The 17,881-nt window shown below is 41.1% G+C and overlaps 1 protein-coding gene across 4 annotated transcripts in view; it reads right to left on the reverse strand.

The window, feature by feature from the left end:
* Positions 1 to 15,567, reverse strand: part of LOC115376785 (adhesion G protein-coupled receptor L3) — a 209,142-nt gene extending 193,575 nt beyond the window's left edge. For all 4 annotated transcript variants that reach the window (XM_030076553.1, XM_030076550.1, XM_030076549.1 and 1 more), the window contains exon 1: positions 14,990 to 15,567. The gene's annotated coding sequence lies outside the window, so the exon portion shown is untranslated. The remainder of the gene's footprint in view (positions 1 to 14,989) is intronic.
* Positions 15,568 to 17,881: the final 2,314 nt, after the last annotated feature.

Consider the following 17,881-nt stretch of genomic DNA (forward strand, 5'->3'; position numbering starts at 1 on the left):
ATTAGAGTCTCCACAACTGGCTAATTCTACACATTGTTCCATTGTTAGGAACCACTCTTATCACTGTATGCACTGGCTTTTCATATTGTCAGTTGGCCTGGTAAAATGTAAAAACGGCTCAGGGTTTGGCATGCTGCTGTTGTTGGGTCTTGTTGCATTAAGGTCACAGGAGGTTCAAATACTATTTTAACTGGGCAATTCATTTCAGCAGTGTTGTGAAGGCAGCTGTATAGCGGGACACCAAATTCACATAGCTTTCCCCAAGTCACAGAAACTATGTATGTTCAGAGTCAATTTTTTTTTTTTTTTTTGGTTTCTGGTACTAGGGTCACATAGCTTGAGAATGAGATTTTGGAGTGAGGTGTGGGGGTCAAAAGATTGGTTCAGCATATTTTGCATTCCATTAAAAATGTATACCGGTATAAGAAAACAAACTGCCGGTGCATGATAACAGACACAGGGAGACAGATGGCTGCCGGAGTGGGGTTTCTTATGCATGAGGAATTGTCGCATCTGTTGGTGTGACTGTGCAAAGCTCACGGTCAGGGGAAGTTCTCAAGAAAACAGGAGGAAGCGTCATCTGAAAATAAGCAAACAAAAGCCAGGCTGTCCGTTTCCAAAGAAACCATGTCCTTTTTATAGGCCGGAGTCATCTGCAACAGTCGAGCGAGCCAGGAATCCTGTGGGGACCTAGGGGCAATCAAGGTGCCAGTCACTCTCCGGATACTCAGGTAAGGTGACATTCTGCCAAAATAAAGGCTTAAGATCACTAGACATGGTGCCTGAAATGGGCATAAACCCTTGGGGGAAACTTGTAGAAAGTGCTCAAAGGCTCCATCCACAAGACCAGGACTGGCCACACCTTGTCATGCAAGATAGAATAATATACAACAAAAGTTGGCTACCTTTGTCAGGTGTCAAAACAGATCTGAAAAATCATCAACAATAGTATCTAGGGTAAAGTGCTTGTGTGGCCTCTGTCCAGAGTCGCCTATGTTCGCATTCAATTCAAGGGCGTTTCCTAATTGAATGTGAAGGTTGGTTTGATCTACATGCTCTCCGCTTTATTAAAAAAGAGAGAGGAAAAAAAGGCCATATGTGGAGCCCTCCTGTTTGCATGCAGTGCAGCAATAGAGAAGGTTACAACTGTCTCTCCCTCCCTCCAGTGCTGCCGCAGATGCAGAGAAAAATCGATGCACAAAAAAGCACTTCATTCCTGCTCAATTTCATCCTTTACTGCGAGTACAATTAAAACTGGCTTCTACGGACTTTCCATTCCAAATTTCCCCCTCAGTTGGAGGTGGCCTGTTCAAAGTCATCAGCACTACACTGAGGCAAAAAGGCTTCGCCTGGGACTGTTATGGCATCAAATATCCGACGTTCATGCTGATTACATGGAAGGTCGGGTTATTGACAACTACACTGTGGCAATTCATTGCACTGGCATGCACACTTTGTTGGCAATGATGGATTCTGCATGGCAGGAGACAACCAGTCCAAGTAAGGGAAAGTGATGATGGCACTTTTAATTGAAGATTTCAGGGGGTCATGTAAATCAGGGGTTTGATTATTGTACTGTGACATTCAATTTGAAAAGAAGTATTTTTTCCTGAGAGATACCACAGAGCACTAGGAAAGTGTAGTTGGAAGTAATTGGCACAAATATGTATTAAAATCAAAACAACTCCCACATGAGCCATCTCCATCATTTCCATTTCAACCAAAGTGGCATAATATGACTATAAATACATTTTTACACACTTGTTGTGAATAACACGTTTCCCGCATCAGTGACACCAGCTGAGAGATAGAAATTAGCAAATTACCTGTGTGTCATGGCTGCATCCAAGCTGCTGGTCCAATTATTTCTGCTCAGCTGCCATTATAAAAGGCTCCCCAGCTGTGTTTGACACAAAGCTGGCTTAGGGAGGCTTACCACTGACCAAAAACATAAACAAGATTACAGGAGCCTAACCTTTCACAGCACTCGTCGGTGACAACAGAGCCCCCACTAAATGGACCTTTGGTCTAGGGCTGCTGGTGGGAAGGCAAAAATGGTGTAGTCTCTCAGCACCACAAGGTACTTTTGATACTTCTCTGTCTGCTACTGTGAGCCCGACAAGTGAGAAAAAATACTGTCATCCTAAAGGTATCCTTGTCTTCTGTAGCAATCAATTATAGGCTGCTCATTATTGACAAGTTTAGAGTACAAGAAAATGAACAGAAATAGAACAAATAATGACTTCTGGAAGAGCAAACACACCCAGGTGTAAAGAAATTGGACTACAGATAACTGCTTAACTCCAGCATTCCACTGATGACTTCCAAGGCAATAACTACACCTACCTTATTAATCATTATGGGCAGAAATTCCATAAAGGATTGACCTCCACTGACCTGAATGAGATCATCGTCTAGCTGCATGCACCAGTTTCACATTTTCCACGTGGAACTAGCATGCTACAGTGCTAAGCGATTTGGTCTATGTCGGTCTGCCTTTTAGCTGCATTTATTATGTATGAGTGGGTAAAAGTGGTTCGTGAGAAGATTATAAAAGCTTAACATTTTGGCGAGATTAATCTAGCTATCAATCTCTGCATACAGACTGAACCAATTACAACGTGGCAGTCGATGAACAAAATGCATTTATATATCTATGAGTGTATGTACTAAGCCGCTTAAGACCCACCAAAAACATTCTTTGTGAGCCAAAAGAATACTGCATGATCTGCCACGAAAATGTCCATACCGTGAGCTTGTCAAGTGTATTAGTGAGGCGTGGGAGGGAGGTCTGCAGCTATCAATGCAGCCTCTGTCAGAAGACAGAGTATCGCTGGAGAGAACAGGAAGGGAGTGGCTGTCAGTCGCCTGGAGAGGAGGCTCTGACGTCCCAGCTCCCACTGTCTGTCATTCTGTCTTCCCAGTGATGTATAGATGTAATACGGCACCAGTCACCCAGCAGAACCAGTCAATACAACCGTGCCGAGAAGGGCTATAGCAGGACAATAGGCGACTGTGACCCTTGTTATGGAATGACAAAAATCCAAGAGGGGTGGAGGGGAACAGGGTGCCGGGAGCATAGAGGGAGGGGGGCTGTGGGGTTGTGATGTGTGTATGCGGGGGGAGTGGGGCTCTTTCTTTCAATACCGCATAGTCAGCATTCTTAGAAGGTTGGAATTGAAACTATAAAAGAATAGCTAAAAATGCTACAAAAAAAGTGAATTCAGTCGTATCCGCAGAGGGATATTTCAGGATACATGTTCCGAGATTTGTTGGAGATACAATGAGCCGAGACATGATCGTTTTTCCTGATCATCCGAGGCGTTTATTATTTAACACATCCTCTCACTCTATTGCGCATTTCTGCCTGCTACTATTACACATCATGATTATAAATGAGTGTATTATTCATTAGATATCCTGGAAATGCTAGCCTTACTTTCTCCTGCACGTGCTGCACAGAAACGATCGTATCAATCTTCCCACATGGCCCCTCAAGCCGTCAGTGTACCACAAACCGTCGGAGGGATGGCGAACAACAGCCGAGATGCACAGCATGAGCGCTCGATCCAGCCCTTGAACCAAGGTGATGTCCCTGTGTACGCAGATGAGGGAGAAGGCCCCCCATTTCCCAGCTCCTCGCCCAAGGGGCTCTGTTCCTGCCTGCACGCCAACACCGTTATCTGCTGCTTATTATTTGGCTGAATGAGCTGGAGCGGGGCTCACGGGGCCTGCTTCTGACATAATGACTGATTACAGTCTTGTGGCTCCCCTCTAAGAAATCCCACTGCTGCCACCATTGCACCGCAGCAGTTCAGCATCACAGGCAAGGCCAGTGTTGGTTGGGGGGTTTGTCTTTGGCAGTGACAGCCTAACTGGGACCCCCTCCTCTAGCTGTCACGACTGACAGAGACACTGGCGGACACCTGGGTCATTGACGTACTCGCCGTCAAGCTCCTTGTTACAGAACTGCTACTTCTAACTACAAGGCTGTAGACTGAAGCGCGAATAGCATTAGCGCTGTGCAAGACAACAGATACCGGGGCTAAACAAAAACAAATCGTATTAGGCATTGTGATTGCAATATGATTGCAGTATGAGTCACAATTTTAGAAAGAGCGGCTCATTTTTGTTTTTATTTTCACTGGGAAAAAAAAAGAAAACTATTAAAATGATGATCGTTTCTGCTGGGGTCTGCACAAAACAAACACGTTTTATGTCTGGAGACGACAATTTGTAAGCCAGGGCATCTCTGTAGCACCACACTTCATGGCATTTTGTCACACATTTTACCTTTGTCAAAGAACTGTCAAAAAAGCAATTTGAATATTATACTTTGCCATATTGCAATTTTGATAAAATTTTAATTAAATGTACCGCCCAAAAGATACTCTTCCATTGCTATGGCCACAATCCAGGATACAGAATGAACTTTGTATTTTGTTTTAACCCTTGACTAGTAGGAGCTCTTATGCCATTTCTGCTCCCTACAGAAATGTAATGCACACAAATGCATGAAACCATTATGACTGACAATACAAACTATATATGTCACATGGATTTTTAAATATACTGCAAATTATAAATCTGACATATACTGCACATGCATGCAGGTGTCACAATAATAGCATTAAAAAGACACAAAAGGGGGTCTGTCAATAGCTACTGTTTCCAAACAACAAAAGAAGTCATCCTGTCAGCACTTTTCAAACAGCAGCTTTCAGGCAGTCAATTAAGTTCAAGGTGAGACAAAAATGTGTTGTCGTTTTAAATGGTTTTGCTCCACTGGGGCGGCACATCAATTCAGTCATCTCCATCCCAAAGGTGACAAAGGGCTGGCAGGAACGTTTATTTTTGCCAAAGGATCCACAGTTGCGCTGTCATCATCCCAACCTGAAATGAGGCAGAATTGCAGGTATACGGGTTTAAAGCACATCATTCCCACGAGCTGCAGCTCTCACTGACAGGAACGAAGGACTGAACCCGAAGGGCCTGCTGGCTGAGACAGGCAGCCCTGCCGGATCGCACCCCCACCCCCCACTCCTAAATCCAATCCTATGCTATCGATTAGGAAAATCAATTTGGTCTAAGTCACAAGCGCAGAGGGAGATGCTGAACTGCTGCAATACATTTTGAAGTCGCCGCTTAAATCTGATTCTGATCAACTGAATGGCTAAGCCCAATTTTAATACATGAAAATAAATGCATCCTCTTAATTAAAAACAGAAGAACTGACCCGTTGTGATACAGACACAAGTCTATAACTGTGGGACTATCCACACGCAAGAAAATGCTTCTAACTGCTGTATCAGTTGCATAAATGATCAATCAAGCATAAATGGAGACAAAGTATTTTAATATTGGTGTAATTTGAAAACTTTCAGCAGGGCATGGTTACTGTGCCATTACAAACGCTCATGAATTGCAAGGCAGGCACAGCAGACGGTCTGCAAATGAAAAGATTTGTTATGAAATTTTTATCCACACAAGGTAATTAAGGTTGGAAAGCAAATATTCTTAAAGGAAGAATATGTCAAACTGCTGAGGAAGTATATCAAGGTGTTGGGTAAAGTTGAAACTGTTCTTATAGAACTAGTATTTTAAAAATACACCGGAAAGCAATTAACTGGACTGCTTACAATTGTGTATATGCCATACAATATGCCATATTGATCGCTTAACAATCCTTTATCGAACCGAGATAAGTTAATTAAATCCTTTTTTTCCCTGTCTCAAGGTAGGTCTTCGGTTGGATTTGTGAAGCATGATTTATTGGACCATGTACAGTAGCATCTTCCTGTCAATGACAAATGTTCTGTGAAGGCATTTTAGCGGATGGGACACGCAATTTTGGTGTAAAACGAGGGTGCAAAGCTGTTAAATGCAAACTGCACCTGATATTTGCAGATACAGCAGCCTGTGGAAAGGGAAACCGTCTTCATTTCTCTTTGCTGGCCAATTAGTGGTCAGATCAGGAGGTCCCAATGGTTTAGGGAGGCGTAAATACTAACCGTCATTTCCATTCATTTGTATGCGGCTGCAGGTGCACTTGCTCATTATGCATTCAAGCCCAAACCTGCCTTCTAAACCGGCCATAAATTAACTTCTTTTAGAGCTTCAGTCTCAGAGAAGCACTGCATCTTTGTTTGAATCCTTTTCACTGATCTAAAGTTCAGGGAAGATAAAAAAATAAAGCAAATCTGTCAATATTGTCACAAAAAAAACTGTAAAATGCACATAGACAAATGTATCAGACTTTACAGAGTAGTAAAGGGGTTGATGTACTGCAGCTCTGTCAGGCTATGTCAGTTTGATAGCTTTTGGATACCTTTTAACACCACCGACAGGGTCATAAGAGCAGCTTGGATTGCTTTAAATGCTAAGTTGACATTTTTGGGTCCATATCGGCACTGCAAATCGCATTTTAAAGATACAGTACACATCTTACTCTCATATCCATTGGGTCAGTTCTCGTGGGGTGGTAACAGTGTTACACAACAACTGCTTTTTGGGATGCAGATTTAAACAATCCGAACAGCACTGCTGATTTCAACATATTGCAGTGGAATTTTGGTATCATATGGAGCACCCCTGGGGTCAGCCGAGACAAAAAAAACAAAGAAAAAAAAGAAAATGTGCACATGGTTTCTAAACTGTGCTCTCAAATTCATAATCCATGCCCTAAAATTACGAATCCATGCACAGAGATCTGTAAACCATGCCCTCGGATTATGCCCCCTGCTCTCTGAGGAAAAAAGTCGTTTGAGCGCATGGATTGATTGCATATCCGAGGGCACAGTGTCCAAATCCATGGATGCACGGATTCGTAATTCGAAGGCATGGATTATGAATCCAAGAGCACAGTTTATAAACCGTGCGGACAGATTTCTACACCAAGAATACATATTGGTCTTTTTTTTTTTTTCTCAGTTGACTCTAGGGAGGTGCTGTAGTATCAGGGCATCAGCTTATAGAGCTCTGCAAAAAACAAACAAACAAACAAACAAAATCAATACAGCTGGATGGCGCAAAATCATTTTTCACAATACTCCAGAGTATCATTTTTGCAATTCATTTTCATACAATGGGATGATTTCTACATTTTGGTGCACTGTGCTAATTTTGTTTTTATATATTTTAATATATTTTAATTTTGAATTTGGTTCTTTTAAGTCGCTGAATTTGTCAAATAATGGGGTAGGCTGGTTATTTTAAGCTCTGTTTATAATTCTCAGTCAGTTCTCTACAATACAGCAAAGTATTGTGATACAAATCATGAGCCATGTATCATCATATGTATTGTATCATGAGGTCCTTACTAATATCACCCTATAGGCCATTCATGCAACATGGTGGTACATGACAGCAGTTACTGAATGCCAGTACGTAATGCATCATGGTTTAGGATATTTGACTGGAAACCATTAGAAATCTCAGTCCCTTAACTGATAGACTATTTAGAAAATTAGGATAAATCCATCAGTGAAGTTAATGGAGAAATATGCTGTAAGTGCTGCAGGGCTACAGATGTTTCTCGCATATAAGAAGGACACGTGAGTCTTGATTCCTTTTCCTCTCCGTTCCTATAAAGAAAGTATGTTGGCATTTAGAACTGCAGACCCTTGTTAATGTATTGTGTTCAGACTAAACTGGCAATGTAGTCTTTGTGTTTTACTCTGCAGGAGTTTTAAAATGTTAGAACGAGCCTTCTAAGTATTCCTAAGTGTCAAATTGAGCGTGGAGTGGTGGCTTGGAAATAATCAAAACTGCAAACTAAAAGAATGTCTCCACGTACAAAGTTTTTGAGGGAGAAGTGTCATTGGTCATGCTGGTGTGCACACTTGAGCTAGACAACGTCGTCCCCTCCCAGGGCTTCATTCACACTGAATGCATCAATTACCAGAATTAATGTGACATGGCACTGGAACGCAAAACACAGCCAAAGCTCTTTTGTGTGTATTGTTTCTCATCTCAGTTGTGCATGCAGCAGTAGCCACTGCATTGTGGTCCCACATTGATTTTATAGTACCAATGGTCTCATCTCTTACTTCTACACAATGGAATGTCTCTCCCAAAGCCCATACTTTATTTCAATTCAGCGTCAGGATAAATCAGTTGGGGAGCCATGAAAACAGGCCATGACCTCACATCACTTCAACACTCCATATTCATTGGAGTGGCATGAAAACCCCCAGAAATCATACAGCACTTCATCAACACCTACCACTCCCTCTTTCCAACCACAATTGGTGGTAATCAAGCCGATGAGGAAGAACCTGGAAATAACTTGATAATCCCCATAATCATGCTGGGAACAATAGGTTAGTTTGCCAAATGAGGGAGATGAACAGAACAATGTCAATATTTCTTGCTCTGCCGCCCATCTTACACAAATTGCCGTCACTGTCTCACTACGGTTTTCACCCTTTGTGTCTGACAATATTGCACCCGAAGAAAATACTTCATGACTCGCAGGGCAAAATAGCAGTGAGCATTCATCCTTTCTATCTCATAAACCTCCAAAAAGCTTCGAGCATTTATGTTCCAATCTTTGTTTCAGGGCCCTGATGTCCTACAAAACACTGATGCCACAGCACTCAATTCCTTCCACAAAAAGGTACTGTCAGACCTTGTGTTTTCTCGCTGGTGACCTTATAATTGTCAGATTTCAATGCAGAGCTGCAATGAAATATTCTTTGTGTACTATGGTGAAAACACCCATTTATATTAATGGCTCCTGTCATGGTGTTGTCCACCGATTTCTTTTTCACTCCACTTAAAATGCTGCTGACACTTTGGGCTCACTTTTAAATGGTATATAGAATCAAAAAACTAATTGTCTGCTCTTTCCATCAGACATGAGCTGCAGTCTCCATCTTAGGCATAACCCCATTTCCTGTAATTTAGTGTTCAGATGTTCCTAAAAGCCTGTGTCAAAAATTTTTATGTCCAAGCTTTCTCTGAGACAGGATAGCTTAAGTGTCGAGGGAGGCACAGACCTCAAGGACCTTCCCTTGGCCATGTGCTTTCCCTTTTATTTGCAGGTTTTTCTTTTCTTCTTTTGTGACATCCCTGCCTCGAAAAAAAAAACGGCCCCAGCAGACCAACCTGTCTCACTCCGAACAGCATGATAGTTCCTATCTTTGGGACTTAAGGAAACCAAGGCCCTGACTACATCAGTGGACCAGATTTGGCCCACAGGAATGTGCTTTCACTATGTGGCCTGCTTTATCTCCCTTGCCACAGGTGAAAATATTACATTCAACAGTAAACAAAAATTATTTCCACATGGCAATTGCTAATGCATCGCAATTGTACATTGCTTATAACTATAAATACACAGCTGCATGGGATCATCCCTACAACGGCTGGGTCAGTGAGTGGTGGCTGTGGAAAATATCATCTGTGCTGAAATTGTAAGCCTCACTCACTATAATCTATTATTATTAGTATTACTCCTAACTGCCAAGAGGAATGTAATACAAAAAGATCATGATTACCAGGTGCTGCTATCCGCACCTCTTCTTGTGACTGTGTTTTTGGCTAATGTGAAGGGAATGCATGAGGAATATTAACAGTAAAGCCACAAGAAATCAACAGCCTCTGATGCCAAAAGAGATGACTGTACATGCAGACTGAGGAAATATCACATCTGAAACCAATTTGTACATACCTTTGAGCAATGTATGTACCCGTACAGTAGCATGCCTTATCACTACAGGCAAAGCATTCATATATCTAAAAACAAAAATGAAGGTTCTTATTCATCCAGAGATCCTACTGCACTATACTGCAGACCTGGGTCAAGGATCCTAAGAGCTGATTTTAACCTGTTTGGAGTACCGGGAAAGTGAAGTTTACAGTTTTAGGACAGGTAAGATACAGTCAGTTACTAGGAATGGACCAATCAGTATCGACAGCAGCAAAAAAAGCAGTATCCCTATTGACACAAAAATCATTGTTATTGGGGATAGTGGGCTGATTCTGAAATTTGGCATTTTGTGACCTTTTCTAATCAATGCAACAACTACAAATTAGTAACATAAATAAAACTAGCAGGGTCTCTTCTTTACGAAACAGTTGTCCTTCAATAAACAAGAGAAAAGCTGAATCTGAAGTGCACCTGCATTTGCACCTTACAAAAACTGATAATCGTATATTATCAATAATTATGAGTGAGATTATATTGGATATCAGGACTGGCCTCAAAAAATGATATCTTTACCTATCAGATACACTTTTATTCAGGCAGAGGTGCACCAAATTAACTTTCAAATACTTTTCGGTGAGGTTCTAAAATGCTGTGCTGTCCTACTGATCAAACCCTATTCAGGAAGCACTGACTTAGGCTCAAATAAATTATTTTTAAAAATCATTTGCAAATTACTGTTTGACAGAGGTTCCACTAAACTTTACGGTCTAGGTGGTGGGTGTAAAGCTGCCTTGAGGGGAAAACCCATTAATGCTGTTCACTCCCAAGAATTCAATTCAAATGAATCACCTCACACTTGAGCTACGCAGTTAAAAAAAAAAAAAAAAAAAAAAAAAAATTGACAACAGAGAGGAACACTGAGACCGAGAGACGATTTTCTGAAATTTTACAGTCTCAAGAATGGCTATTCAAATCGATACACCAGTAAAGGCCCTCACTGTACATAATGGAAGCTATCAAGCTGTATCCCATATAAGCAAACCTAATGAAGAAAATTGAAGAGCCCATGTCTCCATTCATACTGCAATGGCAAATTGAATTCCACCTGGCATGCAATCATGTCCAAAAGGCAAAATCAAATCAAATAAATGGAACTGGTTTTGGAAAGAAACACAAATTCTCTTACAGAAAAACTACACTATACATCAGTAGGGAAAACAGAAAGGATAGCAACATTACACAAAGTGGGATTGCTTCTGAAGAACAATACAAATGCCCCAACAGAAAAAAAAAAAAAAAAAACAGTGTACAATGAGGTCACCAAATTAACCCACATCATTATAAGCCATACCACAGGGAGCAATATGGGCCAGCATAACATTTGGGTCTTAAATAGTAAAAGAAACATGCAGGAGGAGGGACACCACGGAGACAAAAAAGGGAACAGAACTTCATCTCATCAGGATTTGAATGGACCCAGCAAAGCGCTGTTAGGGTTAAGAATGCCACCAATTTTTCATGGGAGAAAATACAGAAAAAAAAAAAAACATCTCATCTTTATCAGAAGCAACACAAAAGACAACAAAGAGCTGAGAGACACACAGCCATTACTGAAACACTTAGCTGCGTAAAGGCAGTCGGCTTCTTTCTTAATTGCCAAGGAGAAGTTGCTGTGAAAACACTACAATGCATACTCATTTTAGAAATTGAGTGGAGAGAGTAAAGCCATAAACAACACCTCCACCATTTCATTCTGCTTTTTTTTTTTATATGAGGCAGATGTTTAGGGAGTCGGCTATCCAGAACGTATCCATTTCACAACAACTGTTTGTGGGCTCCTTCCTCTGATTGCGTCCACTCCTGGCTAGTGAAACTGGGTGGGACCCCAGGGGGCCACAGTAATAGCATCCCTTGGAGACAAAAAGCGTGAAATGTAATGCTACCATTTGACTGTCCTCCTTCCAATCAAATACCTACATCTCTGTCCTTCAGCTCGGGCCAAAAAGGTGTATGTACTCAATAACAAAATCCCAAAGACAATGGCAGCATTGAAGTCAGATGATAGATGTCGTTGCACTGTCTCAGTGGGACCATGAACAACTCTGAGCGCAATGGTGAATTATCTCTTTTCTTCCATTCCCATAGTGCTCTGACAGCCCTAATGTAGTGTCCCACATCTTCATTATCAGCCGAGCACCAGATATACATGGGGCATCAGTACATACGGTATTGGATACAGCTAACCCAGTAGCTGTGCAGTCTCCATGCCTGTTAGCTTTATTAAGTTATTAATTTTCATCATTTTACACTGTCTTTTACAGCACAGACAACCAATTATAGGAAACAGACAGACAGATAGAAAGACAGACAGATAGATAGAATGATAACTAGATAGATTTTGCAGATCTAAAAAAAATACTGATTTGGTTGGTAAACTCTAAGCAGTGAATGAGTGTGTACTCTGCCTGTTGGTTTATTTTTCTGTTTATTTCTCCCACTTATTACCGGTCTTACTGTGTGCATCTCTAGCCAAGATAAGGAATTCAAACCATATGCAGCAGAGTGGCTCATATTCAGCACAGCATCTTCCAATAATGCACTCCAACGTGATACAAGCTTCAAGAGGGCAACGCTAGAATTAATTTTAGTTTCATATAGTGAGGGCCCACCAGGTATCACACTAATCAGAGGTGTCAATTCCAACCACTAAAGGGGCTGCATTAATAAATCACAACCAGCCAAAGTGGTCCTTATTTTGCTCTAAATGTCCTGTGGAAAAACAATGATTAACACACGTATGAGCTTTACATGAAACATCTCTGTCGTTGTATAAAACAAAACCAGGATATCTAAAAACCAAACTGATAAGAGCAGAAAATGACATGAAAAGAGTCCACAGCATCATTCCTTTTTTTCCCGGCATATTGTATCTGAATCCTTTCAAATGCCAAATACTTTCATCACACGGAAAATCAGCAGATAACTGATATGTTGCTGAAGCGAAATCTAGTCATACATGTTTTTACTACAACATAAACATGACTAATCCAACTAAAAAATAAAACTAATATTTTCATGTTAAACCCACGAGTAGTATTGTCAAAATGTGCCAAAGTATTTCCAAAGCCAAACATCAAAATACTGGCAGGTTGACTTATGATTACAAAAAATAACTTCCCATCTGTCTTGAAAACACCTGTTTACCACTTTTCATTTTGACATTGCTTTTGGCTGGCTAGCTAACTAATAACTGTTTTGATGTCAGCCAGGCTGCTGATGAGCTGGCCAGGAGGAAGGGGCGGGGCCACGCAGGTGTTTCATGGTGCTGATAGCGCGGAGTGTTGCAGTGCATGTTGGGGTTTGTAGTATCTGGGTTGAGGGCCATATGGAACTGGGCTGGTATTTATAGCAAATCAAAAGTCACTTCGTGGGCCAGCTATAATTGTGCCATGGGCCTGATCTGGCCTGTGAGCCTCGAGTTTGAAGTATGTGCAGTAGATGCTAGTTTTACCCGTAAGTGTTATCATTCCCCAAGGAGTGTGTTGTTGAACCAAAATGGACAAGATACACTGACAACAAAGTGCAGGTTGACATAACTGTTTAGTCAGAAAGCATCAAATGTCCCCTCGAGTTTCCCTGGAGGAAGATGTCAAGGTTTTTACTGTTGGCAGTGGAAAAGCAGCGTGTGCGTGTGCATGTGCGTGTGCATAATCAAACATCATCTGCTTGAGGCTTCCTCCACAGATGCAGGTTAAATGGACAGGATGCATGATGTTATCAATTGAGGTATAATAAACAATAATTTTACATTATACTGGCATGAAAAGGATACACCATGCAAGCCGCTCACACACCTGCATGACAGGTAGCCAAGGCCTGCATTTTGGTATTGTACCAACAAATAAGGGGACCATTCACAGGCAGCTTTTCAAAGTGATCCAATGTGCAATGGGGGGAAAATATAGCCCTGAATGAGAATCTGCCGCTATTACCTCATTCTGAATAAAATTCAAAATGGTAAAGCAGGCAAAGAGGAAACCATATTCCAAATGATGAATTGGAAATGAAAGGCATCATTCATGCAGTGATGAGAAAACTTCAGAGGCAATTCAAAATGATAGGCTTAGCTACCTTTTCCACTTTTGATTCTGATGCTGAAAGACAGTGTGCTGTCCTCACATCAAAGCATTCAGTAGTGGCCCCATCTACCCTGTACCTCTCTCCCAGACACAGGACAGCCTCTCTCTCTCTCTGTCTCAGCACAGGCGACCATACAGAGAAAAAATGCAGATGTAGGTTTTTCCTTTTCTCATTCTTTCTCTTCCTCTGTGTGCATTAAAGGATCAGAATAATTAACAAGCATTTCTTATATTGTTGATTGCACTCAATATTTTGCAACAGAGCCTATACCAAGACTTGGATAAACCGTCTGAATACCCACAGTAAATTCATAGTTGCAGGTCAAACATGCAAATATGATAAATACTTAATTAAGTAGCCTACCTAGATTTGAGTATTTTGTTCTTAACATATGGCCTATTACGAAATGCAGATGAGACCACCACTGCGTCTGTTTACTCTCATTCCTCTTCTTTTCTTCCTGGACATCAAGCCGCAATAGAAAATACAAGACTAAATCCTCCATTTTCTTTTCAAAATGTTTAAAATATATATGTATAAACAATATTTAGATTAGTCTTTATCAGTCTTAGTCACTACCTACAGTGTTGAGGGCTATAAAATCCCAAAAGGCAAATGTTGCATTTTAATTGCAAAAAGCATGAGAAAAGTGTAATTATTTAAAGGAATTAAAGTGAACGTTTTCTGGATTGCAAAAACTTCCTTCATAGGTACGCGTCCATCCCTGGAACTTCTTCCCAAAGCCATTTTTAGATCGGTGCGCATCGTCTGAGGCACCTTGTGAATGGAGACGGCACCTTTTCATTGCTCCTCATCAATTCCCGGATAAATCAGATCATAATCTAAAAACCTCTAACCCGACAGATTAATTATTCCAAAAGCCAAAGGCCAGTGGGCAGCGATCAGTACAAAATGCGCCAAATTGAAATTTTCATATTGGCTATCAATATGTGGCGCTCGTTGATCAGCGCTGGTGACACCTGAGCGTATCAATAACCCGGTTAAAGTAATTAAGTAGAGAGTGCATGCCAAAAGTGTCACATTTTTTAAAGAGCAAAGCAAAACAGAGCACATTAACATTGCTGCAGGGATTAATTTACGTGCATGTTGTCGCCCCTGGCTGAAACTGCAGATAATTTTAGATATGCGCACAAACAGGGGGGAAGATATGCATTTCTTGGGGAATATCACACTTACCGGGGAATTAGATAATACTGATGAAACGGTGATGCACCTCTGGTCCTCCCATTGAAAGCAAGGGTGATAATTTCTCTCGTAACAGTCTTTCACTCGTTGGGTATCGTCCTTACGCACAGTGTATGAAGACTACACTTAATCAAACGCTCGGGAGAGAGAGAACAACGAATCCAAATAGTTGCCTCAGATCACTCCGATCAATATCCTCCTAAAATCGCCTCTATCTGAGCTGCATGCGCCTAGAATCCGTACCCTGGTGATTTTCTGGGGGTAAAAAAAGACCAGGGTCCTAGCGTTGTATCCTCAATACTTTTCCCTTACGTCCCTTTATGGCACAAGGCGTCCTTCTGTGCTGTGGCTACATCACGTCCCATAAAGCTGAAAGGCGAAACGCCAGCAGCCTTCGCCCAAAAAATAAAAATAAAAAAATAAAAATAAAAAAATAAAAATAAAGAGTATCCAGAAGAATTTGGAGGGGAGGGGAGTCTTCAGAGAAAAGCTCCACAGGGGGAAAATCAAAGTTGTTTGGGTCCAAAACTGAGCTCTCTGCGACTATGACAAACCAATTGTGCGCACTGGCTGGGAGTAATTCTGTGTGGAGACTGAGGGCTTTGGAGAGCCAGTGAAAGGTGAGAGGAAAAACTCGGATCTGGATTGCCGCTCTCGCTGTATACTAGGGCTCCACCTAGCAGCAAACACTAGATAACATGCTACAAACGACAGCCTTTTACCTACACTATATCTTCCCTGACGCTGGCGAGCAGACCTACAGTATGTTATATATTACATTCAGCCTGTGCGCCTGTGGCTGCAATATTCATGCGAAATCCACTGCTTCTCTCAAAAGACTCTTGAAAATGCTCGGCGACCCACATAAGAGCTGTCTATCATGTGCATTCCCTCTTTTCAATCAAGAAAATGTGGGCTAAATGCACTGGTTGATTTGGTGTTTATTATTTTTTAACAGTGTTTATTAATTTTTTAATGATAGCAGATAAACTGGCACCCATGCATGGTTAACACAGAAGGAGAGTTGCTGGGGAGAGGAAAAGTCAATCACTGGGATTCATTTGTTAATGACATTTTCTAAGGGAGGAAAGGTTTGCTGGCCTTGGATGTGTGGTCATTTTCACTTTTTTTTCCAGTATGTGCTCAAAGAAGAGCCCATCATGGCCCCTTTTTGCTGGAGGCCTGTAGTTCACATGGATCAATTTGTTAGAGCCTGTCAAAGCTCCATCTTTTTTTTTTTTTTTTTTTTTTTTTTTTATTTCACTCAGTCTGCAGATATGTCAACATTGGTGGAAAATATGAGGATCAAAGAGCACTAAAATCTCTGGAGACATCCTGTCCAAAGTCTTTCAACGCTACAATAGCAACATACAGCTGAAAACATGCCAGCATCCCATCCCTCAGTCATTACATCGTCAATTCTCCAGTTTAATAATGCTAATTGCAATCAAACAATAACAACTAATCATCCAATCACTCACCCAGTGCTCTGCTAATGAGCACATCTGAACATGCAACTTTGATGGCAAAGCACATTTTTGTGCTAGTTTCCTGTCGGAGGAACACCTTGAACTTTTGGAGGCAGCGAGTTATTTTTCATCGGGGGCCTGCATTTGAAAAGATGAAGTGTTATCTCTCCCTGGCACGGCTTCCCATGCACCCCTGATGCAAATGGATTTCTGCAGGTAGAGCACTGACCAAAGCTGCCTGCCATTACACTTGCATAACCCAGGTAGCTTCAAAGCAAAAGCTTAAGTGCCATGCAATATCTGCTGCCATCTTGGCTACATAAAATATACAATAACTACAAAATAACAGTCTCCACATTAGCAAAGACATGAATACCATACCAATAATGGAAATGTCAACGCCTACAGACTAATAGGATAGCAGTGAGCTGTGGATCAGTTCCTTTTCATCTTTTGAATAATACGCTCCTCATGATTAAAGAAGTATAAACAGCTTTGCACTTTCTCCGCTGAAATAGAGAGGTATTTCAAAAACATGGAAATGAAGGCAAGTTAGGTCCTACTACATCGAGTTTCATCACTGACAAAAACAGAAAATGGAAATGGCACTAAAATCAAGGGAACAGGAAACAATCCTGACTCTGTGAATAAACAACCCCGCCTTTTTGAATGCTGAAAGGAAGCTAAACTCAAACTCAAAACTAAAGTGATGAGAAGAAAAAAAATACACGTTATTCTTCATGATCATGAGCTTCAATTAATATCTGACCCCTAACCCACAGCTGTAAACCAAACACGCTCTAATCTGTGATCAATCAGACAAAAGTTTGCGCTGTTCCACTGATGACTGACTGCATGAAGTCATACATGTTTGAAATTTTATACCAAAAAATAGGCCCATCATTCACTTATCACAATCAACCTTCAGGTACCGTCACTGTGTCTACAAAGTCAGTCTCCCATTTACAGTCAGTGGGGCACCTCAAGGATTTGTCTCTCGCTTCAGGCTGGAAGAGACTTGTTCATATTAACAATTCCAGACTGAACTGTCCAAGATCACAGGAATAACATTACTGCTGACAGATGAAACCCTTTCATTTCCAAAGAATATCCTTCCAGGAATTTAAACAAGAAAAAAAAAGAACAAGTGACAGTCATTTTCCAAAATACGCCCCGTACAGAAATTCCAAAACAGTGGATTCACTTTTGTGGTGTTTTTATTAAATCAAAGCAGTCACACATAGGATATCACAATAGACATATTTCCATTGCAGCCATGCAGTAACGCTGGGGAAATACATTTAATATTAGCTATAATATGGGCATCAAATAATTTATTTCAGTGCCTAAAAGGTAGACATTTTGATTAGTTTGCTTAGCTCCATTAATGCAGCCATTGCTCCACATAAATGAC

Source organism: Myripristis murdjan, chromosome 18, assembly GCF_902150065.1.
Source record: "Myripristis murdjan chromosome 18, fMyrMur1.1, whole genome shotgun sequence".
Classification (NCBI taxonomy): domain Eukaryota; kingdom Metazoa; phylum Chordata; class Actinopteri; order Holocentriformes; family Holocentridae; genus Myripristis; species Myripristis murdjan.